At 43.5% G+C, this 7,746-nt stretch overlaps 1 pseudogene; it reads left to right on the top strand.

The window, feature by feature from the left end:
- Positions 1 to 2,902: 2,902 nt before the first annotated feature.
- On the top strand, positions 2,903 to 6,967 carry LOC103668312 (annotated as a pseudogene).
- The last annotated feature ends 779 nt before the right edge of the window (positions 6,968 to 7,746 follow it).

Raw genomic sequence — 7,746 nt, 5'->3', positions numbered from 1 at the left:
TAAAAAATAAAGGAAGACATCTGACAACCTGTTCTAGTAGCTAGTGTTCCTCACCAAATCGATTGGTTGAATCAGAGATCATTTTAGTTTACCTATTAAAGTAACTCAAATATTTTTGTAGAGTACAAAACATTTACTTGATGAAATGTTACTACCTTTTACTTTTATTAAATCAGTCCTTTATTTTCTGTGATTGCTTTTATTCCTACTATATGTAATAGATATTTATATATGAAGTAAATATATACAAAAATGTTTGCCCTAAGCAATCTGAATTTGAATCCTCTATGTTGACAAAATTTGAAAATTAATTGTACCACTAATTAAATTGTTACATGGGACTCCTGGGTGGCTCAGTCGGTTAGGTCATGATCCCAGGGTCATAGGATCCAGTCCCACATTGGGCTCCTTGCTCAGTGGGGAGCCTGCTTCTCCCTCTGCCTGCTGCTCCCCCTGCTTCTGTGCTGTCTCTCCCTCTGTCAAATAAATAAATAAAATCTTAAAAAAAAAATAGAAGTAAATAAATAATAAAGTTTTGGGTTGCCTTTTTTTTTTTTTTTTTTAATTCAGCATCCCAAGAACACCTTTCTTATGTGGGGAGATATCTTAAAACAAAAGAAAATCCAATAACAGTGCTTTAAACACATTGGGACATTTTTTTTTTTAAGATTTTACTAATTTTATTTATTTGGCAGAGAAAAAGAGCACAAGCAGGAAGAGCATCAGGCAGAGGAAGAGGGAGAAGCAGACTCCCGTCTGAGCAGGGAGCTCGACATGGGGCCCTGGGATCATGACCTGCGCCGAAGGTGCCCCAACATTGGGACATATTTTTATCAGCTAACATGTCAGGAGGTAGCTTGTGCAATGGGATGTCTTCAGGGGATCGTGGCTCATTCTGTCTTCCCACTCCATTATCCTTTGCTCATATTTCTGGTGTAAAGCCGGAAGAAGAGCCAAGATCTTTTTCCTCCCAAAGCTTTTCCTTTTTTCCCCTTTTCCAAGACTTTACATACAGCTCACTGATCACTAGAATTGCCTCTCATCTGGCCACCCTGGGTGAGAGGCAAACCAGTGACTAATGTAGCTTTCCAGTCTCTTTAGTAAAGGAAGGCAAGAGAGAAGGGGTTGTAAATAGCTTTCCCCAATATCTGCAGTCCTGTGTTCACCTGTTAGAGCAAGTTCAAAGCGCTTCGAATAAATATTTTGAGAAGGACTAGTGCCTTTGGGAAAATTGCACAGTAGCAAAATCTTTTAATGTACTGTGTGATCTGGGTCCAGAAAAGATTTTCATGTGATTTTGCTGCCCTTTTGCGGCAGAAATGTGAGAAAATTCCCTGGCTCAGATCCCAAATTCTGTCAGGCTTTACACTAAGGCCATTTGTACTGTGCGTATTTTTGTTTCTTAACTATCTGAGGGTATAGACCACCCATAATGCCACTTTTTTCAAGGAAGCAAACATAGTTCATCTGAAGTATGAAGGTCATTTAAGACTCTGTCCTAGGCAATTAGAGTGTGATTCTGTGAAAGGAATTCACACTTTCAGAATATGGGTACTTTGTGAAGAAAGGCCTAAATGAATTGTCGTTTATTACTTTAGAGATGAAATAAAAAATGTAATTAAAAGTTTTATGAAGGCCCACAGTTTACTTGTATTTTTTTCCAAAGAACCATTCCTTTTTTTTTTCTTTCAGTTTTTCCATACTGACGATGTCGATAGGATGTGATACACTGGCCTTGTGTCTCCCATTATTTGATATTACCCAACAGAAGGTCTACATTGCTGGGTTGTACCTCCCCTTGGATATGTCAAACCTGTGACGTTAATTTATTCTTTGTCAGTCATGACTTCAAGAGCAAATGGGCCTATATATCCAAGGTACACATATATACCACCGTCCCTACCCCTGCCACACATATACACTGACACATGTTTAGAAATCAAAGAGAGTGAGTTATTAGAAAGCATTTGAAACGGTATTTTCAGGGGTGTCTGGGTGGCTCAGTGGGTTAAGCATCCAACTCTTGATTTTGGCTCTTATCATGGTCTCAGGATGGTGGGATCGAGCCCTGCATCTGGCTCTGTGCTCAGTGGGGAGTCTGCCTGGGATTCTCTCCTTTTCCCTCTGCCTCCCTCCACTCACACTCTCTTTTTTAAGATTTATTTATTTTTTAAGATTTATTTTATTTTTTAAAAATTTATTTACTTTATTGAGAGAGAGAGAGAGTGCACACAGGGAGGGGCAGAGGGAGAAAGAAACTTTAGCAGACTCCTTGCTGAGTGTGGAGCCTGATGTGGGTCTCGATCTCATGACTCTGAGATCATGACCTGAGCCGAAACCAAGAGTTGGATGTTTAACCGACTGAGCCACCGAGGTGCCCCAGTTAAATAGGTAATCTTGATGATGAGGGACAGCCTGGCAGCATAGCTAGCTGCCGTGCTGACATGGCTCCCACCTGCTGGTTTATATGTCATGTCTTATCCTTTTAATATCCTTCCTTATACTAACTCAGCCTTCTGAACAAAGGATGCACCTATTAATTTCCTGGAGAAATGGTCTTGGGACTAGATACACCAATAAGGTATAAGAGCTTGGAGGTCATCTCAGCAGAAGCGAAGGAGCCCAGAGTTCAGAGGCGAGGCTGCAGAGAGGTATCAGGATGTCAGATGGGTGCTGGACCTTCTCAGTGCATACTATCCATATGAGGAGAGGCAGGAATGTCATACCACAGGATGGACAGAATTATTTCTACTGCTCGGTTTGTTACCAGAAAGGCCAAGTCCTTTGCTATGAGCTTTATCCCTGGGTTTATCATGATAAGTGTTTTGAGACTGACAATGGAACCAGAGGGGGATGGGTTTTGTCCTGAAGTGAGAAGATTATGGTAGCAGAATGTGTTGAGGCTGGGAATTAAGCCATGACAACGCTCCCCATCAAACAGTTATCCTACCTGCTCAAGTTTGCTATTCAGAAAGTCAAACAACAAGGGACAGATGCATTCCAGAAGCCTGTTCCATTGGAACAGCATCCTGACTACAAGCCATCTTCCATTCTATGGGCCTTTGTACATTGGAAAAGAATGGTAAAAAGAAAATACATGGCTGCACAGAAGCTTTCTTGGCTGATGCAAAGTGGATTTTGCATAACCGCGTCATTTATAATGGAGGAAATCACAAACTGACACAGCAAAAGTACTCATCAAAATCTGTGAGCATGAGATGAATGAAATCAAAGTGTGTCCAGTAAGTATCTAGCTGCTAGCCGAAAATGAGATAACTGGTTTTATGAACCTTGGAGCAATCCACATCCTTTGGGCAGAACTGAAGGGGTTTCCATTCTGGTCTGTAAAAGCTCTGAGGGGTAAAGATGGGTAGCTTGATGCCCATTTATTTGGACAACATGACAGGGCCTGGGTTCCAATAAATAATTGCCTCCTCATGTCTAAAGAAATTCCTTCTCCTTTGAAAAAGTCAAAAAGCATCTTCAACAGTGCAATGCGAGAGATGGAGGTGTATGTGGAGACCATCTACAGGAAGTATAGGGGTCTTAATTACTCTCCCATCGGAAAATCCTACACACCCAACATCCAGTACCAAAAGCTGCTCGACCCCAGCAACCCCGGCCCTACCCAGCTAGACAAGCAGGAAAAGGTCAAGCTCAGCTTTGACATGACAGCGTCCCCCATGATCCTGATGGGCAAGCCCATGCTGAGCAGGGGCAGGGGCCACAGGATCTCCTCGTCACATGTGCCATGCTCTCCCATGAGTACAAACTCTTCCGTGCATACCGGCTCTGACGTGGAGCAGGATGCTAAGAGGGCCACGTGAGGGCCACGTGGAGCCACCTCAGTGCCAGCGAGGAGCCCATGGACTTCGTGGACAAGAGCACAGCTTCACCAGACTCGGCAAACATGGGACAAACAGGCACTTTATACAGCGGTCTGAAAACTTTCTCTCCTCAAGTGTCCATGCCAGTCATGATGAAAACAGACAAAATGTCCACCACTGGAAGCATCCTGAATCTTAACCTGGGTTCTTGAAGCAAGGTGGTGAGATGGACCTGAGAGAGCTGAGCCAGTTGGTCCAGCAGCAGGTGGCGCCTGTTCTCATCTCACCCAACTGGCAGATTCGCACCAGGTTCCAGCTAAATCTTGACAAGATGACAGAGTTGCAAAGCACGACTAAGCATAAATGAAATCTCAGAGGATGTTTACACGGCTGTAGAGCACAGAGATTTGGAAGATTCCGAAAAGTCGGATAGTAGTGATAGTGAGTATATCAGTGACAATGAGTGGAGCTCTAAGAATGAGCCAGAAGATGCAGAAGACAAAGAAGGTAGTCAAATGGATGAAAAGCCATCTACTGTCCAAAAGAAAAAAAAAAAAAGGCTCAAACTGGCAAACCCAGTGGAGACTAAGGAGGAAATGAAAAGTGCATAGCCAAACAGTGAGAAAGCAGATCCAGGCTCAAAGACAAGGCAAGTCCCTAGTCTGAGAAGGACTCTTCAGAAAAGTTGAAAGCCTTGACTCCTCCCACAGAAGATAAACTGAAGGGAAAAGATGAGATTGATTCTTGAACAGTACATTTGGGCCTGGACTCTGATTCAGAGAGTAAACTTGTCATAGGTTTAGGAGAAGATGATTTTGGGCAGAAGGGTCAAAAAAAGAAGGAACCTGAAGAACCATCTCTCATGCTGAACTTGTCATAGGTTTAGGAGAAGACCATTTTGGACAGAAGGGTAAAAAAAAATAAGAAGGAACCCAAAGAACCATCTCCCGAGCATAATGAAAGAATCTATAACTGATTGACAAGAGTATAAAACCATGAAACAAAATGAAAATAAAGAAGTCTGTAAAAGATGAAGGTAGAATAGTAAGAGGTCTGAGAAAGTGTATGCACAGAAATATATACTGTTTCATCCTTCAGAGTTAGCGAAGTTGAGCTTTCATTTTGCCTGTGAGCTTCCTAGCAGTCAAAGCAAAAAGGGAAATACAGTCCCTTAAAAGATCTCATATTTTTCAGAAAAATAAACATTCCAGCTGAAAAAAAAAAAAGAATAAGATACACTATTGAGCCTCGACAAGTTTAGAGCTTGGCCAAGGATGCATAAATATGAGCATATAAATATACAATGAATGTAACTGAGTTCTACGACGTAGAGAAGCAATAGCATCAGCACTGGTGAGCTGGGCCTGGACAAAATGAGCACTGGTATCACTTATCCTCACGATTAATAGACTGTGTCTCAAGATCCTGTGTATCAATTACACTGTACTGATAGTATTAAAAAACCAAGGATCAAAGAAAGTCATTCAGATGTCTAGACAGTGAGTTACAGAAGTTAGGTTACCATTTCCCCAAGGGTGGGAAGTTAAAGATCATCAAAGAGAATGAATATAGTACACGAAGAAATTTATCAATTTGCCATTAAGGAGAGGAGACTGTGATGTAAAAATTATAAAAGAAACACTATTATTGTCTAAATTAAATTCCCTCATTTTTTCTGGAGGCATTATGTCTATATCCTGGTCAAATCTATGTTCTGCTCTGTGGTAAATTTTAATATAAATACTAATGACTATTTGTGTGTTCCTTTACCTCGTGCAAGTGGCGCTCTCTCACACTTTTTCATGCATGTCTCCCAGTCATTCTGTGAGGTGGGTGTGGGAAGTATTCTCACTCCACGGACGAGAAAGCTGAGTCTCAGGAAGGACTGGTAGTTAGTCTAAGTGAACCAGGTCTAGTGCATAGTGAACCAAATCCTCATACCACACTTCCTGCCCCATGGGCTCTGCTTTTCCCACACCACCACTCAAGTCCTCAAACGCTAGCTGGGGAAACAAGCGGTCAATAATTGTTGTCCAACAGGATTTTAATCTAGCCTCTGTGTTTGTAAACTTCTTGACTCTCAAGCAACCCAACAATGAATGATAGGGAATTTCTGGTATAACCTAGGAAACTCTAGCCTTGAAGGTGGTCTGCTGGAACAGCGGTAAGAATCCATCGGGGAAGTCTTGTCAAGCCACAGGTCTGTTCTCTCTCACGAGGGTTTCAGGAGAGTAGCCGCCCCTTCCTTCCTCCCCACCTTGTCCTCATCTTCCTGCTCGGCACCAGTTCTGGACGCCATTGCCATGCTGGGGAATCAAGGAGGCTGACAAATGTGTCATCCGTCCCCCAAGCTGCTCATTACTTTATCACACTTAATTTATGTATCGAGTGTGTCTTGTGGACTGGTTCTTAGATGTATTCCTTTCCTGATATTCTCCAGGAAAGACAAAATGTAACTCACACCGTGCAATAGATTGTGTTCATGAAGCCGCCGTGTCTCGGAAGGACGGCTCAAATGTGCTTGCATCCTGAGCCATAGGAGAGAACAATGCAAACCGGTGACAACAGGAGCCAGACAGATGTCTTTCCGGAGGCTTTCGCTTCCAGTCAGTACCCAGCTCCAGATACAATGGCATTCACCGCAGTAACAGGCATGATTCCCCCGGACAGCATGCTGTTGGTGGGAACACTTCTCAGAGGCGCTTGGTATTGCTTACTTTTTAGTGTGGCATCTCCACGCCACCTTCCTCCGAGGAAAGTGCTGACGTCAGGGGATTTCTTCTAAACCAGGGCTCCCTGAAGCCGAGGCTCATCCAGACGCAGGCTTTCCCGTCACCGCTCACTGGTCCCACCTTCCGCGGGCTCATCCTGAAGCCACCTGCACTTTTCCTGAGCTAGTCGCTACTCGCATGGAGCTTTCAGCAGACTGTTTACAAACTGTGCTCCCGAAGAGGCACCAAATCAAGCAGAATGACTAAGTGTGGAATGTATCTGAAGGTTGTGTGACCACCACAGGCAGCATGATGAGAGCAAGGGGAAAGCATCCCGTGTTCCAATTCTTCAGTCATACAACCTCTCTGGCTTGTAGTTTCATATGTGTAGGTCCCCATTTTATTTTACGCGTACAGAAAAGCATTTCATTCTGGAACTAGAGGCCCTCATTTCTCCCCTTCCAGCCCCATCCTTCTCGTGGCCATTCCCAGGGGCCACATGTAAACTAACTGGGACTGAGTTATTTTAACTGCTATTTCCAAATTCATCGCAGATTCCTGTGGAATTTCCCTCTGTTAGGCTCTGGTTAGTAAATGAGAAGTCCTGGCTGCATCTGTTGAATCTCACCGAAGAGTGGGGACAACTCATCACTGTTGGGTGGAAAATTGCTTATAGAAGCTGGAAAAACATGGGGTGCCTGGGTGGCTCCGTCATTAAGCGTCTGCCTTTGGCTCAGGGCCTAATCTCAGGGTCCTGGGATCGAGCCCCACATCAGGTTCCGTGCTCTGCTGGGAGCCTGCTTCTTCCTCTCCCACTCCCCCTGCTTGTGTTCCCTGTCTCGCTGGCTGTCTCTATCTCTGTCAAATAAATAAATAAAATCTTAAAAAAAAAAAAAAAGCTGGAAAAACAGCTTAAAAGTACAAGCATGGGGGGGACCCCTGGGTGGCTCAGTCAGTTAAGTGTCTGCCTTCAGCTCAGATCAGGATCCCAGGATTGTGGGATCAAATCCCACATCGGGCTCCTTGCTCAGCAGGGAGCCTGCTTTTCCCCCTGCTTGTGCTCACCCTCTCTCTCCCTCTAGCTCCAAAAAAAAAAAAAAAAAAAAAAAAAAAAAAGTACAAGGAAGGGATATTTTAGCTCTTCTTTATGACTGATGCACTTGAATGGAGTGAATAACCTAAAAGCATGATGACTTACATAAGTAGAT

The sequence above is a fragment of the Ursus maritimus genome, assembly GCF_017311325.1.
Source record: "Ursus maritimus isolate PB19 chromosome X unlocalized genomic scaffold, ASM1731132v1 scaffold_X1, whole genome shotgun sequence".
In the NCBI taxonomy this organism is placed as follows: domain Eukaryota; kingdom Metazoa; phylum Chordata; class Mammalia; order Carnivora; family Ursidae; genus Ursus; species Ursus maritimus.
The sequence above is the reverse complement of the archived record's forward strand: the minus strand, read 5'-3'. Positions and strand labels throughout refer to the sequence as shown.